We start from the raw sequence: 24158 nt of genomic DNA on the forward strand, positions 1-24158 counted from the left end.
GGCTCCTACTTTATTTTCTACCATTTGTCTTGTTTTTACACAGTTAAAGATGTAACTGTAGAAAGTGTAGTAGCAATACATAAATATATTTGTCATCCTTATAAATATAGTCCTCCAGATATTCTAGGAAACTAGATCAAAACTATTTTTAGCTGAGCCTAGAATACATTATTGAATTTGTATATTAAACCCCTTTAACGGAAGTGCTGAGGAAATTAGATATTGTAGGAAAGGAATGATATGGTTAATTTTTATGGCAAAGCCTGGATAAACTATTACATTGAGTAATTTCACATTAACGCATGGTTTACAAATAGGAACAAACTATCTAGTGAAAGGACTTTTGACACTTGAAAGTTTATGCCTGAATCTAGCTCAACAAACCATGGTTCTCATTACAGGAATGAGCCAGTGGGATCCTTACAAGTGCCCGCCACCCCATTCCCAGAATGTGTGGTTCAAAAATATAAGGCTTCTACTTCCATAGGAATCCAAAAATGCTTGTTCTTTATCAGAGAAATTACAATTTAAACAAGGATTAATCTTGAGTTTTGAATCCTAGATTGTGGGGAAGAGAATGGGCCATAGTTTATGGTTTGGGTGTAATAAAAAATGACAATGCCCCACAAAAGTGGCTTTCAGTATTCAGACATGCATGAAAAGAAGAGTGAGTAGAGAATCCTAACAATCTCTTGAACTCATTCCTATAACACCTGCTCATGGTGCATCATTACACATGAACCACACCATAGGTTTCACAAGTCACAGCCAAAATCCATCCATTTAGTAAAACTGCAGGTGTGCAGGAGGACAAATCTGTAATTGCCTGTCATTTACTATCCCTCCTCTCCTGGTGCTGAGCAAATATGGAACTGAAACCATAAATAAACAATATGCAAAAGTAATCATTCAACAAAATACACTTACAGCAGACAACAAGGTGTCTATTAATGTGTTTATAAAAATTCAGCCATATATCACAAAATACAAAATGATATACCTGTTGAACATCTGCCTGCAGGTATACAAAACAGTTCCAAATAATTTCACAGTCGATCTATCTTGCAATCCTGAACTGATACACAGTTCAGGGTTGCAAGATATATAGACTGATTTACTGTGAAGATTCTTAGTGAACTTTGTAATTGTTTTGTATACCTGCAGGTTGATGTTCAACAGGTGTATCATTTTTTGTATTTTGTGTCTGTTGTTTATTTATGGTTTCAGTACTATACAGTGTGCTCCCAGTTTTTGCATTTAAGCAAATATGGAAGACAATGTTGCCTAAAGCTAGTGAGAGCAGAGAGTGGTCAGCAAGCCAACAAAAAGGTGCATCTATATTTAATAGGCCAAGGGGCCTATTAGAGAATTCCATTAGAGAAAGAGACACAATCTCTGGGTTTTGCCTGAACAACCTTATTTGCATGGCATACAGAACAAGGCAATCTCTGAGTAGCAAGCAAAAAAGACCCCCACATTTACTTTAATGTAAGTGTATGCACAATTTAGGGGAGAATTATGATAATGCTTCTCTGTAGCACTTAGCCTGTCTACTTTGCCCCATCGTCAACATTTCAAAAAGCTCAGATCATGTTTTCTTACTACATAATCAAAATGATAATGTTCTCTCTGTCACAGCACATGAGCAAAAAGAAAAAATGGCAGTCCTGGTAACATAGAGTGATTTTAAACTATACCTTTAATCCTAGTTCAACCCTGTCCCTCAACAGACATTCTACATTGAACTTGGGTTCACCTCTCATTTTATCTTGGGTTATTTTTAGTTTCTACATACAATAGGGGTTGCCCTGGGATTGCCCCACTGTTGTCTTGGGTTATCATGATGTTGATTGCTCCAGGGGTTTTTTTTTTAGTTCCATGGTGATCCTGGGACAGATAAGGGTAGAAGCATTGACTCGGTCTTAAACCTTTCAACCCCTTTACCCCTCCACCTGCAATTTCAACAATCCACCATCTGTTGGTGCATGTAAGCTCTTATATCTTTTGTGTTTGGGTTGCAGCTCTGTCAGAAGTGGGCTGGGGGAGGCTGGCTTCTCTCCTCACCCACATCAGATGGATTTGAGGGACTCGAATGTGGTGCAAATGCTCTCCCCTTCTTGATTGTGGAGAAGAGAGCTGAGTGGGTATGTATGTCAGACTGCCAGGATACTCTCCTGTAAGAAGAGTATGGCTGTGAACTAGCTAGTAGAGAATAACATTTCTTAGCCACTGCCACTGACATTTCATAGGCCTTACAGTGAGCTCTATAACATTATCTAACAGATTCAGCTTAAGTTCTCCACCAGCGATGTTCTAGACATTTTGCAGTTCTTTTCAGATCACCCAGCTCCATGGTAAACCAAGGGCTGGGTTTTGTCCCAAAGCCAAGAGAGGTCTTTGAATGGCAACCTTGTCAACAGCTTCAAATTCCAGGCTTCTACTGCAACCTCATGTGTTTGGAATCCTAAAATTCCATACAGCATTCTGGAATACAGTAAAATTCAGGAGCCCATGTGACAGGGGTGATAGTTCTACTGAGCCTGTTGTTGCTTCAGGTGTCAAAATTTACCTTTCTGAAAATGGCACGGTACGCACAGGTAGCGATTTAAAGCAAGTTTTAGTTTGTTCAGACAGAATGGCAGGGGAGGGATGGGATATTTACATAGGTTTTAGGGATTTAGAAGATGTAGGCAGAAAGTTAAAACTGAACACAGAACTGTTTCTGAGGTTACCCTTAACTTGGTTTATCCTTAACTTGGTTTAACTTTCACTAAAGGTATCCTTGATGTTAAAGGTTTGTCTCTTTATAACTGTTCTAGATGTCTGGGTAACTTTCCCACTTTCTAATCACACAATCTTGAGTATACCCTGCTTTGTCTCTAGACCTCTCTCTCTGGTGAGATCGTTACTATCTTCCCTTTAAGATAAATAACCTGCACCTTTTACACCTTTCTGAGGGCCTTTCACTGTCACCTCAAAACCTTTTTCCAAAGCCTGATCTACTAGACTTCCAGTCTTTTCCCCCCTTTGGACACTGATCTTAATACAAGAAACTGTTTTCTTTCTCAAGAGGTGATTCAGTGTTTTACACAAACAGAGACTCTTCTTAACTCCTGGGAACAGCTTCCCACCAGAGTTTCCACCATTCAAAGCCACCCTACATGGGCTCTGAATCAGACTCTGCTTTGTGTTTCTTCTCACACACTAGAGAGCATCACAAAGACCCCCACTCTCTTTTCCAATCACTCTCCAACTCCTTCAACTCTGTAACTGCTTTCTCCAACTGTCTAACTGCTATCTTCTTTTGACAGTTAGGAGCAGTTCACCAATCAGAGTGGGTTCCATTTGCTGTCACTCACTTGCAGTTCCATTAGCTGGCAGTGTGACTCACATGCCTCTCAGCATGCATATGCCTGCTGTCCATCACAGCTTACAAGAATTTGGGAGTATGCATGTGGCAGGTCTGTGCTTATTTCAGTTTGAATTTTTATATCTGCAGAAATCAAGTTGACCCTTCAGTTTCTATGGCCTTTTCAAAACTTCCTTTGTATTCCATTTTAATAACTAGTTGCTGATGGATTTTCCTCCTGTCATTTCAGACAGACCTATTATAGTTACTGGTTGCTAGTGGAATTTATTTACACAAACCCATTTGCATCAGATTAGAAGAAGAAGATGAAGAAGAAGATATTGGATTTATATCCCGCCCTCCACTCCGAAGAGTCTCAGAGCGGCTCACAATCTCCTTTACCTTCATCCCCCACAACAGACACCCTGTGAGGTGGGTGGGGTTGGAGAGGGCTCTCACAGCAGCTGCCCTTTCAAGGACAACCTCTGCCAGAGCTATGGCTGACCCAAGGCCATTCCAGCAGGTGCAAGTGGAGGAGTGGGGAATCAAACCTGGTTCTCCCAGATAAGAGTCTGCACACTTAACCACTACACCAAACTGGCTTAGCAAAACATGGTTGAGCCACTCCCGAGGGAAACTTCTTTCTCCCATTTTTTATCCCTTCACTGCTCTTCTGAATTGCTGTAGTGTTTGAAATGTCCATAGCACTTCCTACAATGCCACTTCCCCCCCACCATTTTTAACCATACAATTTTCCTTGGACTTTTAAAAAATGATTTAATTTGAGCTCCATAGTGCAAAACCAATATAGCACTTCAGTGTTGTATTTAGATGCCTTGACTCCATCATATGGCAAAAAAAGAAGGGGGAGTGGCACTGTTTGAAACTTCAGAGACAGCTATCAATGGAGGAAAATTTGCGGTATGAAACCCCCATCCAGGTGTCGGGTTACTTGAAATCGGGCCAACAATGAATAACATCCAGTTTAGAATGATAATGTGAAAAGGGCCTGTGTGTCTTAATTAAAAGCTTCAGTAAATAATTGCATAGGCAAACCAGCTTTACATTCCATTGTCATTATGTATATTATCAAAAGACAACGTACAGAATACAATTATCCATACAGTAAAAGGAATTCTATAAATGAAAATACTGCCTTATTAGAACAAGTTCACACAATCTTTTTCTTTCTTTCTTTCTTTTTAGTGGAGAACATTCATCAAGACGGGAGGAAGCTCTGCCATGGAAGCTTCTCCATTTCTTGGCTCTTTTAAATAAAGAGAGAGAGAAACAACTATTATGTGTTGCATCTCACTGGATTCTTGTTGCCTGAGCTTGAGACAGGCACTCCTTGCAAACCAGGATCTTGAAACCTGGAAGAACTGGCCAATCAGGATGCTAGGCATGTAACAATTTGTAACAAAGAGATGCAAATAAAGGATTCTGGATGAGCCAACTGTTGCCTGCTTGGGGGGGGTGCATGAATAACCATGACCAGATTATATATTGTTGCAGTTTTGCCTGTGTTCTTCAGTTACTGTTTCTTCTTGCGATAAAGTGTTCTTGGTTGATTCAGAGCTGGCTGAACTTACTTTATTTCAACAACAGAATGTCTTTCCTATGAAATTAACAGGGCACTTTTCCATGGGTTTATCTCCTGCTGTAAATCTCCACTGGTATAAGGTATTTCCATCAGCAGAACAGGTCCTTTCCAGCTCCCTCTCTCACTGTAGTCCAAAATATTCCCAAAATGCTTCCCCTGGTGAATAGCAAATCCCTTTCTTTTAGCAGAAATTTTCCATAAGATCCAAGCTGCTTTTTTTGCTGCTTCACTGAAATGATGGTGTATCTATAGGAACAAGTAAATAAAAAATGCAAGGGGGTCACTTCTACCAGAATTAAGCACTTTTTAAAAAGTTCCTCATTTAAATAGGAAAAATGAGGATGTGTTTACCATTCAGTTTTCCCCTTTTAACTTCCTAAGTAATTTAAGTAATTTCTCTGGGGTTTTTTAAGGAAACATTTAAAAAGAAAAAAAAAACCCAAGGATTTAATATTATTGGAGTCTAAGAACAATAGATCAAATAGTAAAGTTTGGATTCATGCGCCACTTCACTGGTCCCCTTGTGCAATATCTCTTAACCATTTTATAATCTCTCCGTTATTATAGTCATGGCAAGATTGTTAGCACAGATAAAACTGTATAGTTACTTTCATGCACCATAAAATGAAAGCAAAGAGATGAATAAAGGAACACCTAAAAAAAACAAACTCCTATCATCGGTGTTTGTTTGATCTGTTTTTAGTGCCACTAATGACTGCAGAACGCTGGATTGGCAGGTTTTTTATGCATGCACAATTTTAGAACAGCCAAATGAAACTTTTTTGACTGTTGTGGTCAAACATGTTAAGTTCAATTGCTGAGCATGTTGGAAATGAAATTAACTTCTACGTTTTTTATGACATTTTATTTTGTAAAGCGTCCCTAGGCAGGTTCCGTAGAGAGAGAGAACACAGAAACTTTCTAAATAAATGAATCCTTATTGGCAAAGGCAGAAGAAACAGGCAACTGTCAAATTACTCTATATTAAGATTCCAGGAAATATACTTAGACGTTTTTAGAACTTTTCCTTGTATTATTTGAGAGGCTTATGAATACTTTGTTACAATTTTCACTTTGCCTTTTTCAGCTCCTGTACCTGCAATGTATAAGCAGAAACTGTTCTCAACAGCAACAGCAACCTAAGAACACCTGATTACTTAGTCTGATCTCTGGGAGGTCAAGGCTAATCACTTTCAAACTCCAGTCCTCCTGCTTTTGTTTAATATAGCCCACTGAGATTAAAATGGGATTAGGGCCGAATCAATGGTGAGAATAGCTACCAAATGTGATTTTTGTTCTTCGCTCTTTTGCAAATGCTTCTGGAGATGAGGAATGGAGCAAAGAATCTAGCAGACCATCTATCATATATTGTAATAATACCTTTTTGACACAACCTCCTATAAAGCTGTTTTGTCATAGCACTCTTTATCCTAGTTGTGTATTTTTTAAAATTAATACAACATTGACCAGAGTTCTAGACAGAAAAGTTCAGCTGCCTGCACTGTCCTATGAGCCAATGAGAGCTGCATAGAGTGCTGCTGCACTGACAGAGTGGTGTATTCTGGAAAGGGCAGGGCCATTCAGTGCTCCTCTATGCTGCCTGTAGAGTCACCATTCAGCTCATGCTTCCAGGAAGAGCTCCTCCCACTGCAGCCATGCAGGAGGAGCAATGGTCAATTACACAGTAGGTTGTGAATGAATGCAAGGGTGAATACTTACTAATGTGCACAGGTGAATACTTGCTAATATAATTGTCATTCAAAGCTATTCGTTGACAATAGTGGCATTATTGATACTCCAGTGGTTTTCTCATGTCATTCATAAGCAAGAAATGGTGATACTATGATCCACATGATCCATATCCACATTGTGACAGGGGGTGTTACTGTATACTTTTTAAAGACACAGGACCTCTGCGCCCCCATATTACCCTTGCTTTTCTTGTGCAGGTGGTCCTTAAGAACACCAATCTGCAAAACAGATCTTAAATATCATTCTCATTTGCAGTGATACTCCTGATTTTGTTTACCAGTTTCCCCCTGTTGTTGGTCTTCCATGTTTAGTGAGAGAGGTTCCTGAAGACGCAAAGAAATCCAGTCTTGTGCACAGCTGCGATTAGACTAGTTGTATAAGAAGAAGAAGAAGATATTGGATTTATATCCCACCCTCCACTCTGAAGAGTCTCAGAGCGGCTCACAATCTCCTTTACCTTCATCCCCCACAACAGACACCCTGTGAGGTGGGTGGGGCTGGAGAGGGCTCTCACAGCAGCTGCCCTTTCAAGGACAACTTCTGCCAGAGCTATGGCTGACCCAAGGCCATTCCAGCAGGTGCAAGTGGAGGAGTGGGGAATCAAACCTGGTTCTCCCAGATAAGAGTCCGCACACTTAACCACTACACCAAACTGGCTCTCTACACCAAACTGGCTCTCTACATTTATTTACAACTATAATACAGACTAGCAAAATGCTCCGCACACAATTCACCATCCAACCTCCAACAAGTAGCAGACTACTACTGTACATTTATACATGTCCTCTAGGTAAGTGACCAATCAGGTTTAGTGCTGAGTCATGGTCACATCACTCTGGCTGATGCAATCTGGCTGTCTTCCAGATGCCCCTGTCAGCCAGATCATCTAATGTCAATTAGATCCTTTGCTGTCAGCAGTTGTCTGTCGCCTGCACATACACTGACACCCCTCCTCAGGTGCAGATCACTAGTTTCAGAATATTCCATAAGAACATTAGAGAAGCCATGTTGGATCAGGCCAATGGCCCATCCAGTCCAACACTCTGTATCACACAGTGGCCAAAAATTTATATATATATATATAAATCTGCCATGATGACGCCCACTCACCCAGCCTTAACAGATCCCTTTGGAGTGCCTCACAATCCTCTCTGGTTCTCACCACCCTGAACAATTTAGTGTCATCTGCAAACAATTAGTGTCACTGCTTACTCCCAACTCCAAATCATTTATGAACAAGATAAAGAGCATGGGACTCAGTACTGAGCCCTGTGGCACCCCACTGCTTACCGTCTTCCACTGTGAAGACTGCCCATTTATACTCACTTTCTGCTTCCTATTAACTAGCCAGTTTTTGATTTGCAAGAGGACCTGTCCTTTTACTCTATGACTCTTCTGCTTTCTAAGGAGCCTTTGATGAGGAACTTTATCAAAAGCTTTCTGGAAGTCAAGGTAAACAACATCTATCAGGTCTCCTTTGTCCACATGCTTGTTCACCCCCTCAAAGAAATGTAACAGGTTAGTGAGGCAAGATCTTCCCTTACAGAACCCATGCTGAGTCTTCCTCAATAACTTGTGTTCATCAATGTGCCTACTCATTCTGTCCTTGATAATGATTTCTACCAACTTTCCCAGTACTGAAGTCAGACTGACTGGCCTGTAATTTCCAGGATCTCCTCTGGAACCCTTTTTAAAGATGGGGGTGACATTTGCTACCTTCCAGTCCTCAGGAACGCAGATTTCAATGAAAGATTACATATAGTTGTCAGGAGATCCACCAGTTCAACTTTGAGTTCTTTCAGAATTCTTGGATGTATGCCATCTGGATCTGATGACTTATTAGTTTTTAATTTGTCTATCAATTGTGGGACCTCCTCTCTTGTCACCTCAATCTGACTCAGGTCTTTCAACACCCCTTCCAAAGTAAGTGGTTCTGGAGCGGGCAAACACTTCTCGTCTTCCACAGTGAAGACAGAGGCAAAAAATGCATTTAGCTTCTCAGCCATTTCCCTATCCTCCTTCACTAATCCTTTTACCCCTTGGTCATCCAAGGGCCCCACTGCCTCCCTGGCTGGTTTCCTGATTCTAATATACTTGAAGAAATTTTTATTGTTGGTCTTTATGTTTTTTTGCAATATGCTCCTCATAGTCCCTTTTTGCCTGCCTGATCACAGTCTTGCATTTGATTTGCCACAGCCTGTGTTCCCTTTTATTAATCTCACTTGGACTAGCTTTCCACCACTTAAAGGAGTCTTTCCTACCTTTTACAGCTTCCATTACTTTGTTTGTTACCCATGCAGGCCTTTTCTTATACCTGTTTGTGCCTTCCCTAACTTGTGGTATATATTTTATCTGAGCTTCTAGGATTGTAGTTTTAAATAGCCTCCAAGTTTCCCCAAGGGTTTTGACTGTATTTGCCTTTCCTTTCAATTTCCTCTTCAATGGGTAGAGAAGGACACAGAGAAAGGTAACAAGAAGGTATATAAGTAGGGGATAAATGACAGTGGGCCTGCCAGAAGCCCTGGGCACCCAGCAACTGCCCCATCTCAAGATATACTGGCAGTGAACCTGGTTTAAGATTTCTGAAGTATATATTCAGGGATCACAAACAAACTCAGTGTGAGCCTTTGGGCTCATGGCCTCTCACCTTCTTCCCTCTACCTGTCACACAATACACACATGGAACATTTCCTGATTTACAGCCAAGTACAATTAGTCATGACAGAGCCCCATGGCGCAGAGTGGTAAAGCTGCAGTACTGCAGTCAGAGCCCTCTGCTCACGACCTGAGTTCGATTCCAGTGGAAGTTGGTTCAGGTAGCCGGCTCCAGGTTGACTCAGTCTTCCATCCTTCTGAGGTTGGTAAAATGAGTACCCAGCTTGCTGGGGGGAAAGTGTAGATGACTGGGGAAGGCAATGGCAAACCACCACGTAAAAAGTCTGCTGTGAAAACGTTTTGAAAGCAACATCACCCCAAAGTCGAAAACGACTGGTGCTTGCACAGGGAACTACCTTTACCTTTTTACATTTAGTCATGACATCCAAATGAAGGGTGTTAACTATTTGCTGAATTAAATTGCCCTGGTTTATATTTATTATTTATTCACTCTTTAGAAAATTAATGTGCTGCCTTTCCAGAAACCATTTTTTAAAAAACCCCAAAGTTTATTGAAATTGTGTTGATTTTACAGTACTGTATCTTACTTTGTACCAAGATAACAAATAACATTCTTGACAAACTAAAAGTATACCATATTTTTGTATAAAGGATTAGTAGGAATGATCTCTTCTTGAGTTAGATATGTAATAACTGAATACCACATTTCTATTACTTGTTTTTCATATGTTTGAGGTGAAACATTAAGAGTAGAATATGCAAGTGTACTCAGTATAAAGTAATCCTAAATTTTTACTCTACAATTATGTATTATTGGAGCCTTTTTGTCTTTCCATTTGTTAGCCAATGTATTTTTTGCTATGGACAATAGTTTAGAGATAATCTCTCTTTTTCAATTCTCGATTTCAGAGCGGTTCCATTTGTCTAATAATACTGCTTCTGGGTCAAAAGGTATGTTTGTTTGTAAAATTTGATTTATATTAGTGACTACTTGCTTCCAATAGTGCTGAATCTGTGGACATAACCACCAAGAATGTATATAAATAGCAATCTGGCCACACTGTCCTGAATCAATATAGAGTAGAGAAGATTAAAAAGGTAAAGGTAGTCCCCTGTGCAAGCACCAGTCGTTTCCGACTCTGGGGTGATGTCACATCATGATGTTTTCACGCCAGACTTTTTTACGGGATGGTTTGCCATGCCTTCCCCAGTCATCTACATTCCCCCCCCCCCCCCCGGAAAACTGGGTACTCATTTTACCAACCTCGTAAGGATGGAAGGCTGAGTCAACCTTGAGCCGCCTACTTGAACCCAGCTTCCGCCAGGATCGAACTGAGGTGGTGAGCAGAGCTTTGGCTGCAGTACTGCAGCTTTTCCACTCTGCACCTCAGGTTAGCCAGAAATAATCTTAATAGGGTTGCCTACAGTGGGCTGAGAGATTCCAGGAGATTTGGGGGAGGAGCCTGGGGAGGATGAGGTTGGGAAAAGGGAAAATATAATGCCACAGAGTCCACTCACACATCCGAGTAGCCATTTTCTCCAAGGGAACTGATCTCCATAGTCTGGAGATCCATTGCAATTTGGGAGTGCTTGAGGTAGTTTACACCTAAAACAGTAAACAAAAACATTATAATGTGGCTGTTGTGAATGAACAGCATACAGGTAAGAGATACTGAGAAAGTAATGGTGATGGAAGGCTGAATGGACAGAGTATAGGGAAAATACACTTCCTCAGATCAAGAGAGTCATAACTGGAAAACACACTAGCTGTTTGATGTATTAATACCTCTTGATTGGAGGGATCATGTTTTGGTGGGTTTAAGCCTGGTACTCAAATTATCTATAGGAGCCCACATGGAAAGGGGTCTGGAGAGTCTTTTGTTTGAGGAGTGCTTGCTTGTGCATGATGGCCCATGGTTGCAATGAGAGGTGACAGAAGTGATGCTGGAAAATGCTTGCAGGTGTGATAGGGGGCATTACATAACTGACAGGACCAGATGTTCATGGGATTTAAGTTAACTAGCTATTAACCTTTTTTTTTTTTGCATTTTCCTTTTTTTTTAATTTGCTTAGCTACATCTAGAACTATCTTGTAGCTACCATGAGTTGTGACTTGTAGTAATACAGTTGTTTAACTAAAAAGTCTGCATACATTCTTACTCATGGCCTTGGTATTTGGCAACATTACAGAAGGATCCCCTTTAGTGACAAGCCTCAGGCAACACACTAAGTGAGAGGGACAGATTTTTAAACCCTGAGGTGATAGAATGCTTCCAAGGAGGGCAAAAGAGAAAGGCAAAAAATGGCTTTTTGCCCCTGCTGCCTGACAAGAATTGAGAACTGGCAGGAGAAGTCTAGGGGAGGGGAAGTGCCCTCTCATTCACCAGCAGTGAAGCTGTTCCACTATAATGGTCTTTAAAAACAAAAAACCCAAGCCAGGGTATAAAATACATACTAGGTAGCCTGAAAAAAATATATAATAGGTTGGAAGGACTGTTAGTTAAAGTATCTAACGTTGACATTACAACAAATTGCAGATAGTTTTAAAACCAGGACGCTTCAATCTAGGCAAGTGAAGGGCAGGAGTGCACAGTTCCAAGGACTTCTCATCACAAAGAAATGCAGGTTTATTTGCAGGATCTCAATGCAGTCAACATCTGCTGTGCACATTCTAAAGCCAGGCAAATTCTGGTAGCATTTTTTTCTCTCTAAAAAGGCTTCTGTATTCTGCATTTGAAATCCTTCCTAGTCTTGATAATACTGTAGCAAGATAACTGCACAGGCATAAGCCGCCTCTCTGTTTGTAAAGGTCATAAGAAATGGTTGGGTCACTGTCATTTCCATTTCATTAGGGGGGAAAAGCTTTGATCCTGCTCTGAAATTTTTCACCTCCTCCATTAGATTGGAATTATACAGCCATTAGGGTTTTTAGGTTGATAATACTAAATATTCTTACTGAACAGCGACAGTGTCACTAAGGGGTAATGACACTCAATTGCACTCCTTTTGTGATAGACAATTTGCTGGCTACTGGGAGTTAATGAATTTCAGGGCTTGTCAGACTTCGCCACCACATTCTTCTGCATCTTACCGGATAGTCTGCTAAATGAGCACTGATTAGCTCATGACCTTTACTTAATGCCTGAAAATAGGGACAATATCTTGCTGCCGTAATTTCATTACTAAATTTTCCTATCATGGCTATAACTCCTGTGGATTTGCCCCACCCCCTCAAGCATATTTTTAAAATCATATGTTATAAGTGAACGAGTATGAAAAAAGATCCGTATGGAAAAGGATGTGATTGAATTGAATACTTTCCATGGAGGAATATATGTGGTAAAAATTTCATTAAAATAAAAATACCATGTTGATTGTTCAAATATAAGAATCATATGAGTACGATGAACAGACACAGTAAGAGGAACAGGACTTTTATATTTTTAATATTTGTCTACTGGCATGATTATTGTCAGATAGGTGCAGTTTATTACTTCAATATCTCCTGATACCACGGATCTTTCAAAAATCCCCTCCTCTGCATAGCTGTGGAACACTTATCTCCATTTCATCTAATCACTCTGTTCATCAATTCCAGCTTTCTGGTTGCCCCTCCCATCTTCTCTCTCTCTCTCTTACATGTCACTTCTCCAGCATCCTGCTTACTCAAGGTGCCTTACAGGTAAAAAAACCCAAACCCATAAAATCACAAACATCATGAATTATTAACATAAAAGCAAAACAAGCTATTAAAAATAGAATAAACAACTGCTGGGTAATTCTTCCCCTTGGTACTGTTCCTACTTATATAAGATGGTTGGATAAAAGGCTACCAAAAACATAGCTTTTAATTGCATTTCTGTATCCAAATGTAATATGATAAATTGTTTAAAGTAAATTGTATTTGTTGATAAATGCATATTAAAATTAATAAAATGGGATTTTAAAATAAAGCCATAATAGGAGGATACTGCATCCAACTTGCTGATCTTAATTTAAAAACTCAGATGTCATTTTAATTTGGATGCAATGTTTCTCAGAAATATTCCTTCACCGGATTTATTGCAAAAGTCATCCCTATGAAGGAAAACATAAAGCATTTGGAATTTGGCTCTTGAGCACAGCTACATAATCCCAACAATGTCAACTCACGGATCAAAGGACCTCAGCAAAAAAACCTGCAAATCCATCACACACCATACATATACTAGCTCTGTTTTCACTAACTACGGACTTATTACTACTTCAAGAACTGTATAATGAAGAGGGATAGTTTCTCTCTATAATCAATAGACTCATAATATTTTTAAAATTAAGAAGGGGAGGCGGAACATGCCTGCAGTCAGAAAATTAGTTTTTCTTTCTCCAGTTCCACAGTAGGAGGGAGAGAGGGCAGGTGCTACAAAATCGACAACGCTTGTTTTTTTCACAGTCAGCTGGCAGACTATGTGCAGAACTCCCGGATATTGTGTAAAATTGCTGACCACCATTTAGTGAAGTCATTGGGTTTGGGGTATTTTTTTAAACTGTCAAAATACATCAGAGCAATAGCTTAGAGTTGCTCAAAGATAATAACTTCTGTTTGTACTGCTAAATATGAAGTTCTATTTCAGAATTATTATCATGGCAACAAAATATAAAAAACAATAGAATGCAAAGCAAGGAGAAAACTGTTAGCTCTTTTGAGGTTGCTATGACCACATGCATACAACTCATGTAAAATCAGTGAGTGTTTCATCCATTTGATCTCCTGACCTAATTAGGCCAGAGGGTGAAAACAACATCAACACAAGCATGGATCAGGTCTGAATCATTCTGGAACAATGCAGATCATTCCAAAATACAATGGGTTGCACATTCCGCAGATCACCAGCATCATTTCTAATTATGTAATTCAATGGAAGAGTGATCTGTAGATATTTAAAGACAAGTTTTATCTCCCAGAGTTTGTCCTCAAATTTGTTAGAAGCTTAATTGTCTAACCCTAAAATTATCAGGCTTCATATGGATTTTTTTCCTGCTTTGATTTGATTTTCTCCGCTAAACTGCAGATTACCCCAGGATGCAGGACTAGGCATTTTCACCATTTTGGCCCTTCCCCTATGACTATACAGGACCATAATACAGACAATTTTAGCTGGTGGTGCTTTTATTTTACTTATATCCAGTCTTGGAAAAGCTTTACCTAAATTACTAGGTTGCTTTTAAATGGATATGAGCAGCAACCATCCCAGGAATCGGAGCCAGAAATTTCAGTCTTCAGTAAACAGCTTGAATACTTATGCACTGTTTGTCCATTTTAAGGTACAGTTAAGATGCTGGAACTTTCAGAATCCATCACAACCTTCCTTACAGACAAACAAAAATACTTCTTTATACAGAGAGTGATTGAAACGTAGAATTCTCTGCCAGAAGATGTCCTGCAGGAATAAACAGTTTTTAAAGGCGATTAGATAGCTTAATGGAGAATAGGTCTATCAGTGGTCACTGGCCATGGTGATTGAAGAGAACCTCCAGTCAGAGGTGCTAATCCTCTGAATTACAGAGCCAGGAGGCAACTTTAGGGGAAGGCCTCGACTATGCCCTGTTTTTGGCCCTCCAGAGGGACTGGTTGGCCAGTGTATGAGACAGGATGCTGGACTAGATGGACCACTGGTCTGATCTAGTAAGGCTCTTCTTATGTTCTTACCTTACAGCAACAACCCTGTGAGGTAGGCTATGCTGATAGTATGTGACTTGCCCAAGGTCATCAGGAAGTTTATATAACAGTCGAGGCTCAGACCTGGAGTTTCCCATATCCTAGACTGAAATTGTGTACTATAAATAACAAATTTATAAATTATAAAATTTCAACAAGGAACAATGTTCCCATTTTGCATTTTCTTTTACTATCATCTTATTTCAAAATAAATATCAATGTGACCAATAATATTGTAATCAAATTCCTATTCAAGAACAATGGAGGTTATAGCTTTAATACCTTCAGAAAATACTGTAAGCCAAAATGCCCTCAAAACAAGGTTGGGGAATTGACAGGTGGGCACCTGACTTAAAAAGGATCTTTGAATCTATGTATACAGGATACACGTCCAGAAATTATTGCTTAAATTTACCAAGGACACAAGTTAAGTAAAAACAATTAAAATTTATTCCAGAAAAATATAGGCATACATACAAGAAAATAAACTCATAAAACACACATACAGTCCTAAGAAAAATAGAGAGAGATTCAGAGTTAACACAAGGATGGACAAACAGGATGATAATTACCAATCATAATCCAAAGAAGGCTCCAATGGCGACGAACGAGGACTAGGGGGAGGGGACCCTCAACTGATCAGGAATTGGGGATGTATCTAGACAGCGGAACTGGGGTACTGCTAGATGCACACCTGTGAGGAGCTGGGTCACAGGTTATAAGGACTACCTTGAGCCCTTAGGGAATGGGAGGTACAGGGGCGGATGACAGTGGTCAGCTGGTACATGACCTCAGAAAAAGGGGAGGCTCTGCAATGACCATAAGGGCTGGACTTATGCAGTAGCCAATAGCCAGTTAATTGGCGGTCCCTGATTGGGTGCTCATAGCTAGCCAATGAGCAGACTTGGCCTTAGTTACCTGATTTAACAATGGGCCAAGGGGGAGGCTCCAGGATGACCATTAAGGGAAAGAATGGGAAAAAATTATTAAGGTGGGGGGTACTTAAGTCTATCAAACTTATCTAAAAAGGTGACAATAGATGGCCAAATTGCTATTCTAGATAACACCCGGTCTATACAAAGAAACTTGGCTCTGGGTGCAGATGTTCTTCCTCCTCTTCCATCTTGTATTGGCACCAGTCTTTGTCTTGAGTTCCGTTGGACAAAGGCTTAAGTGGTCTGACAGGATCCACGCTTAAGATAAGCTTGATGGCTTTATGCATAGGTGACATCTGGTGAGTACATGAGCCTCCTGCTTAGCTGTGATGGAGTCTGGCACTGCAGGAAGATAGCTGCTGGTGGTGTTAGCCTCCCAAAATGGATTCTATGGTTGAGGCTGGAAACCTCTTGCCTGGACAGTTCCTGGCGGCACACCTTCTTCCGCTACAAGGCCAAGATGGGGATCGCACAGAGCAACTGGAAACCATCTGTTCTCCTGGTTACCACTCTTCCAGAGACATGGAGTGCTGCTGCAATGTTGCGGCTGTTAGTAGTCATAAGTCCTTCAGTTTGGTAAACAAGACCCACGTTCTCTTAGCAGATGTGTGTGAGTTGAGTCTCCAGGCACCCTGGCAACCAGATGGGTGACTACGATGTTCTGGAAATAGGGGTATTATTCTCACAATACTGTTCAGAACTGTTTTGATGGGCTGGCTTCAGCTACTATTAAGCACGCAAGGGAATAATGTTTAATTTATTTATGTATTCTAATTTATTCATTTTTAAAGAAAATGTATGTACCATCTTTCTAGAGACCTGCTTGAAGTGGATCACAGGTAAAACAAGTACAATAAAATCACATAACAGCATAAAAACAAGCCATGGCTAGGTAGTGTGCATTCAGATATCCTCTAGCCAGAGATATACCTCAAATTTGCTGGTTTGGGTTGGCCTGAGGATATCTAATATTATGTAAAACACTAATGATCCAAAATGGAAACAAAACCCATTTTTTTTAGAATTTCATGAGCATTTGGAGGTTTTAGGGAGGTCATATGCAAGGAGGGAGAAAGAAGCTGGCCCTAGCAAACAGCTGTTATTGGGTGTCTCTGATCCCTTTAAATCTTAAATGGTCATTACATGCTTTCCTTTCCATTACATTCTATGGGAAATTTTTCAGAGACCAGGTCTACTCTTATAGAAAATATCAGCCCTTTAAATGTTAAAGGGACAGAGAAACCTGTTATGGCCCCACAGTTATGGAACCAACTTCCAGAAGAAATGCGGGCCCTGCAGGACTTTGAGCAATTCCGCAGGGCCTGCAAGACCATCTTGTTCCAAATGGCCTTCACAGACTAGAACTGCTAAGTAAGTTCGCCATCCAGGTAATAGCACAAAATGTTAATTTTACTGTTTTAGAATTTTAATAGCTTTTAATTAATTGTGGTTTAAAACGTTGTTTTGTACTATGTATATTAAATTTTGTTGTTAGCCACCCTGAGCCTGCTTCGGCGGGGAGGGCGGGATATAAATAAAAGGTATTATTATTATTATTAACCCAACTAACAGCTGATAGTGTAGACTGGTGGCTCCAGGGCTATATGGCTGGTCTTCCTCCCAGTTAGTCCCCACTACTGGCATTGGTTAATCAGAGGCCATTCAGAAGGATGAAAGTGGGTAGTCATTTGTTGATTGAAGCTACGCTGTGTTTAATTTACAGTGTTTCATATATATAAAATAGCCACAATATTTAGAAGCAGAAGTCACCTAATTTTAAAAAAATGATTTTATGAAAGTAATCTTTAAGTTGTTGAGATGGATACCACTGGGAAAGAACCAACAAAAAATGAAGCACTTTTAAAGAGTTACTAATTTCAGCAGAAGAGACTTTAATATAGGCTTAAATCACTCCTGTTGATCTCAGTGGAAATTATAAATTTTAACTTTGGCTAGATCATGTACATTGTTTCCTGCATAATTCAGGGAAAACTTGAAGATTGCAAACAGGCAAAAGGAGCTGCTGAAGCCGTTCTAAGTAGTAGCCTGGTGTCCAACCCTAACACATGAACTTGGGCTTCAGGAATGGACAATTTTTATACAAGACATAAAGCAGGAGTACTCAGGTAATTGCATTGCGGCTGCCCAAATTAGTTCTAATATAATGAACTTGTCATAGTTCAGAGTACCCAAACAGATAATGGATTTGTACTAATAGGTTCGAACTCCTTCCCCCCCCCACTCTAATTTGGTTGTTTGTACATTGCTCTCTGAGGCACAGAACTGAGATGCATTATTTCAAAGGCAGAATTTGTTGAAGTGTTAACTCTTTCAGTTCTGATTTCAGTAGGAATTACTTCAATGTAAATGTTTTAGGGTTTTAATCCATTTACATTGTTAAACTGATGGGAAGGGAATGCTAACTGTGTCCCCCAGTTGTGTTCATGATGTAGTTTTAAGCATTGTATTTATTTATTTAAAATATTTACATCCTACCCTATATCCTGCAGGAAGCCACAGGACACCAGTCAAGTGTCAAGAGGAGGAGGAGGAGCCAGCAAGTGCAATCCTTAGCAGAGTTATACCATTCAAAGTCCACTCACTTCAGTGGAGAGTCACGGAGCCCACCTGTGCTAAAGAGGAATTTTCTCCACCGCTGACTGACCTCAGCTTATCTTCCTGCTGCCCGCAATGTGCATACAAGAGGCAGAAGCCAACACACACAAAAGATATGTAAGCACACGAGCAGCAGGTCCTTCCAAAAAACAGTCAAGAATGGCAGTCCAGGGCACAGAGCATCAGCCTGCTGGCAAGAGCTGCTGAAGGCAACAGCAGTTTTGATTTCGGCCACCCTTGCTAAACAGTTCCTGGCATGAAGTAAGTCCAGGGTATGCCTTTGTACCAACTAGCTATGGCTGGTAATCCAGCTTCCATGGCCTAGATTCAATTCCTGCTTTCACAGATCCAAACTGGCCATAGTTAGTGTGGTGGTGTAGGTTTGGACAATAAATTAACTGGTTAATTTAATAACATTGTCTATGATGAGGAAGCCAAGTGACTAGCAGCACAGTTAGCAGAGGTGTGCCAATACAGGCAGAAATAGATCAGTACCAATGAGAAGAGATGCCACAGGGCATTTTGCATGATGATGTCACCATTATTGGACCAGAAAAGGCACCTCTTCTGGCTCTTCCCACTTTCTTTTGAGGAAGTTGCTTGTGTCGAGGGTTGTGGCTCCCTCTGCATCTTGGTAATGGAAAATGAGAATGGAGAAGATGCTGCTGGGGTTCAGGAATGGCCCATATCAGTCCCTTTTTTCAATTCCCCTACACACAGAGGGATAAAATGCATCCTTGGGTGAAGACTATGAAGCCTTCCAAAGGCTTCTCCTGGAACTATACTATCCTTTGAGACATATACACAGAGAGGAGACAACTTTCCAGGCAGACACAGAGTGGCTTGATGATGAATGTAGGGCCACTACCACCTGCCCCTTATGCAGTGGGGAATGCTTGGACATCCAGCATGATTTACACCCAAGACAGGAGCTATGCTCTCTGAGGCCCATAGAAGCACAGTGAAACCTGAAGGGATAATCACATCCTGGCTTTGTGTTGTCTGAATGGAACCCGAGTTCTTCAGAAATTATTGAATACTCTTATTATTATTATTATTGAATAACAAATTGAATACACAACATTCAGTCCTTGAGCATTTAGAAAGGATGGCTGTGATCATTAAAAGACAGCAGGGATTTCTCAAGAACTAGCCATGTCAAACTAATCTTATATCTTTTTTTTAGAAAATTACTATATTGCTGGATCAGGGGAATGCTGTATAGACATAGTTTATCTTGATTTTAGTAAGGCTTTTGATAAGGTTCCACATAATATTCATGTTGACAAGTTGTTAAAATGTGCTTTGGATCCTATTACTGTGAGGTGGATCTGTAACTTGTTGACAGATTGCACCCAAAGAGTGCTTGTGAATGGTTCCTCATCCTCTTGGAAAGGAGTGACAACTGGAGTGCCTCAAGGATCTGTCCTGGGACTTGTTTTGTTTAATATCTTTATAAATGACATGCATGAAGGAATAGAGGGAATGCTTATTAAATTTGCAGATGATACTAAATTGGGAGGGGTAGCAAATACAGTAGAAGACAAAATCAGGATACAGGATGGTCTTGACAGACTGGAAAACTGGACTAAAACAAATACAATGAATTTTAACTGAGATAAATGTGAAGTTCTGCATTTAGGTAGGGAAATCAAATGCATAATTATAAGACGTGGGAGACTTGTCTCAGCAGTAGTATGTGCAAAAATGATCTGAAGTCTCAGAAGACCATACACTGAAAATGAGTTAGCAGTGCAATGTAGTAGTGAAAAGGGCAAATGTGATTCTGGGCTGTTTCAACAAAAATATAGTGTCCAGATTATGCAAAGTAATAGTATCACTTTGCTCTATAGTACTCTGTTCAGTTTTGGGCACCACAATTTAAGGATATGGACCAGCTGGAACATGTCCATAGCAGGACAATGAAGATGGGGAGGGTCTGGAGACCAAGTACTTTGAGGAAAGGTTGAAGGAGCTCAGCTGGATATGTTCAGCCTGGAGAGGAGACAACTAATCATCTTCAAGTACTTGATGGGATGTCCTATAGAGGATGATGTGGAATTGTTTTCTGTTGCCTCAGAAGACCAGACTAGAACCAACAGGTTGAAATTAAATCAAAAGAGTTTTTGGCTAAACATTAGGAAGAACTTCCTGATAGAGTGGTTCGTAAGTGGAGTAGGCTTCCTTGGGAGCTCTCCTTCTTTGGAGGTTTTCAAAGAGAAGGCTAGATGGCCATCTGACAGCAATGCTGATTCTGTGAACATGCATATAATGAAAAAGAGGGCAGGAAGGGTTGCATCAGTGTTAAGTTGTTGGGGTTTTTTGCCATCTTCTGGACATGAAGCAAAGGGTAACTGGGAGTGTGGGGAAGGTTTTTGTGAACTTCCTGTGTGGTGGAAGGGGTTGGACTAGATGACCCTGGAAGTCCCTTCCAACTCTATGATTCTATGGTTCAATAATATCACTCAAGTAATGTTTTCAACTTACATAAAATGCAGTAGCTCTAAAACAAAATGTTCTTCATCTAAAGTGCAATATCCTAGAAGATAAATGAGTTCATTGGAAATGTAGTTGTTTGAATGTAATCTATTCTATAAAACAAAAATAAAAAATCCATTCCCTTGTTGTTTTAGCCTTGTATATAGTTATAGATTTTACTATGCTGAACAAATCAAAGGTGTTTTATTTTCCCCATTATGAAAAAGGACATGGCTTTGCATACATCACAGTCTATTCAACTGTTCATAATTTACATTTGTTCCTTCTTTCAGTCTCCTCTGTAGAATAAGGCATGAGTTGTAAAATATTAGAAAAATGATTGCAATTTCAAATGTCTCTTTATTCTCTATTGCAATTAGCATTTAAAAGCTTGGCACCAATTTGAATTTAAATATGCCGCCTTTGTAGTCATGGTAACCTCACTCACCAGCATCTTCCAGATTTAAAACTGGCTGCCTCTATACTTCTAGATGCTACCATTCAAGGGTTCTCATTTAGTCCTCTTCTCCTACCACTCATACACAAAGCTGGGCAACAAAAGAATGCAATCATAAAGGCTAGCTAAAAATAGAATACTATCAAGATAAAAGCCACTGGAAGAAGCTTTTGGGATAGAGGAATAAACAGTTATCCAAGCAGTCTTAGTGATTCTGGGGCCCAGGCAAAATCCAGGATGGGGCCCTAAAAATCACTTTCACTACCTTCCAGCATTGTGAAGCCCTCACCTTATGCAAGGTGGGTGGGTGCCAGCACTTCTGTAGAAAGCCAACTGCCCAAGCCCCAGACAGGGCAGGCACAAGCAGCAGTTAAGCTATGTGCAGTTGGGGACCAGGACAGCTGCCCCTATTGCCCAATGGCTGCTTGAATGCCTGTGAGCCCAGCAAACACACTGCACCGCATGCCCCATCCAGCTCCTTCTAGACCTAGAGGGGATTGGGCATGGAACATGGCATGTTTGCTTACCTTGGAGGAATTTGGAGCTGCTCCGAACACCTCCGAGGCGAGTGGGGATGCACAAACAGAGATGGGGGGCACCCTAGACAGCCACCTACCTGGCCTACTCCTATGCACTGGCCCTGGCTACATCAGTGCCCTTGCTAACTTCAAACTACAGTGGGACTTTGTGCAATCACTGTAACGGATTCCAGGTATTCTAAATGTCAGACCAGAGGATCTGACAGGTTCAATAACCTACTGCATGCAGGTTGTAACAGTTTGAGCAGCTTAGTTTATGGTCTCATCATTAGGTTTAAGGGTGACTAAAAGAAACACTTCTTGACACATTAATTTATGAAACTCAGTGCTGCAAGATGTGATGTCTATTGCTAGCCCAGTCCCAAAGTAGATGCTGTAAGACAAGCTGTACAGTGTAAGTGGTGACATGGCTGCTACCAAGGCACATGTCATTGTTTATGTCACCCTTTTAATGTCACAATTAGTTAAAGATGCATGATTGGATGCCATTGTGTTGTGTCTTAATTGCTGTTTTGCGAGTTATTTCATTGCTGAAGTTTAGAAGTTTGTCCAATTAGGGAGACCAAAGTCTGCCGCTGGTTAGAAGAAGGCCTCGCTATTCTGAAGGCGGACAGCGGAATGAGATGCAGTTTCAAGAAAACGCGGGTCTTTCAGGAGCCAGGAGAAGTCTCTTTTTAGTTTGTCGCCTAGGGTCAGGCTACAGAATCGCTGAAGGCTCTGATTTGGGAGCCAGTCCTATTGACCACAACGGAACTCCCTTCGGACTGGGCCCGGAGACGCCGCTGGAGGAGGGGGCTCAGCTGGGCCAGGATGCTTCGTCTTCAAACCCCGGGGAGAGGCGAGGGGCGTGCCCGATCCGCCAGAGAAGGAGGGCTCTGCCCGGCACCTGTCCCTGAGCGAATCCCGCCGCAGCTGTGGGCGTGGACGGAGGAGGAGTAGCTCCCGCGGAAGAGAGACAGGGAGACGGGGCCGGCGGCAGCGGATGGTGTGCGGCTGCGGCACAGGTCAGTCTCACCCGGAGCTCGGCCTCTCCCATGGCCGGGTAAGAAGCGGCTGCCGCCCGCTGACAGCGCCATCCCCCGAGCGGACGCTGTCGCTGGCTTTTGCCCTTTTCTTCCAGGAAGCGGGAAGCCGGAACGAGCGGACCAGCCTCTCGGAGCAGAGCACCGCAGCTCACTCACTCATGCCGGCTGCCTTCTGTGCAAGCCCGGAGTGCGCTTTTGGGTAAGAGGGAGAGGGGCGCGGGAGGGGAGCGAAAAGTTTCCCTGATTGGTTAAAGGAATTCGCGGGCGGACGAGGGGGGGACAGGGAGAGGGGCGCTGCCCCCTCAGACCCTCAGGACCCGGCTCTGGTGTTGATTGGTTGGCTGTTTCTTGGCGGGAAAGGGGATTCTTGTCACCTTCTCTGCAGGGTCTGTCAGCCTACTTTCACAAACTCCCGCCGAACTGCACTTTCCTCAAACAAGTTATTCTCGGCACGGGTGTTTACTTAATACACTCTGGTTGGTTTTAACACCGAATTTCCTGCGGATACCCTTCACGCTGACCCATTAGAATATTCTCTTAGTTGACTCTGTTCACTTTTATAGTCCAGTATTTTGTTATTTAGTTTGTGACAGTTCTCTGAGAGGAAACGTGATGGTTTTTTCTTTTGACAAATTATAAGAAAATTAGTAGAGGCATCAAAATCCAACCTCTGCTCTTTTGGCTGCTAGCCTACCTTCTCCCATCTGCACTGTTGGGAGTTTCAGTGTTCAGAGAATAATGATCCGGGCTGGAAAGAAATTAGTGGACAAGCTGGAACATGTCCAGAGAAGGGCAACAAAGATGTTGAGGGGTCAGAAGGAAAGGTTGGAAGGAGCTGGGTATGTTTAGCCTGGAGAGGAGACGACTGAGAGGTAATATGATCACCATCTTCAAGTACTTGAAGGGATGTCATATAGAGGATGGTGCAGAGTAGTTTTCTGTTGCCTCCAAAAGGTCAGACCAGAACCATCTGGTTAAAATTAAATCAAAAGATTTTCCAGCTCAATATTAGGAAAAACCTCCCGACAGAGTGGTTCCTTAGTGGAACAGGCTTCCTTGGGAGGTTGTGGGTTCTCCTTTGAAGGTTTTC

At 41.3% G+C, this 24158-nt stretch overlaps 1 protein-coding gene across 3 annotated transcripts in view; it reads left to right on the top strand.

The window, feature by feature from the left end:
• The first annotated feature begins 22896 nt into the window (after positions 1 to 22896).
• SLC24A2 (solute carrier family 24 member 2) overlaps positions 22897 to 24158 on the top strand; it is a 135313-nt gene continuing 134051 nt past the window's right edge. For all 3 annotated transcript variants that reach the window (XM_060237225.1, XM_060237223.1, XM_060237224.1), the window contains exon 1: positions 22897 to 23267. The gene's annotated coding sequence lies outside the window, so the exon portion shown is untranslated. The remainder of the gene's footprint in view (positions 23268 to 24158) is intronic.

The sequence above is a fragment of the Heteronotia binoei genome, chromosome 4 (genome assembly GCF_032191835.1).
Source record: "Heteronotia binoei isolate CCM8104 ecotype False Entrance Well chromosome 4, APGP_CSIRO_Hbin_v1, whole genome shotgun sequence".
Classification (NCBI taxonomy): Eukaryota; Metazoa; Chordata; class Lepidosauria; order Squamata; family Gekkonidae; genus Heteronotia; species Heteronotia binoei.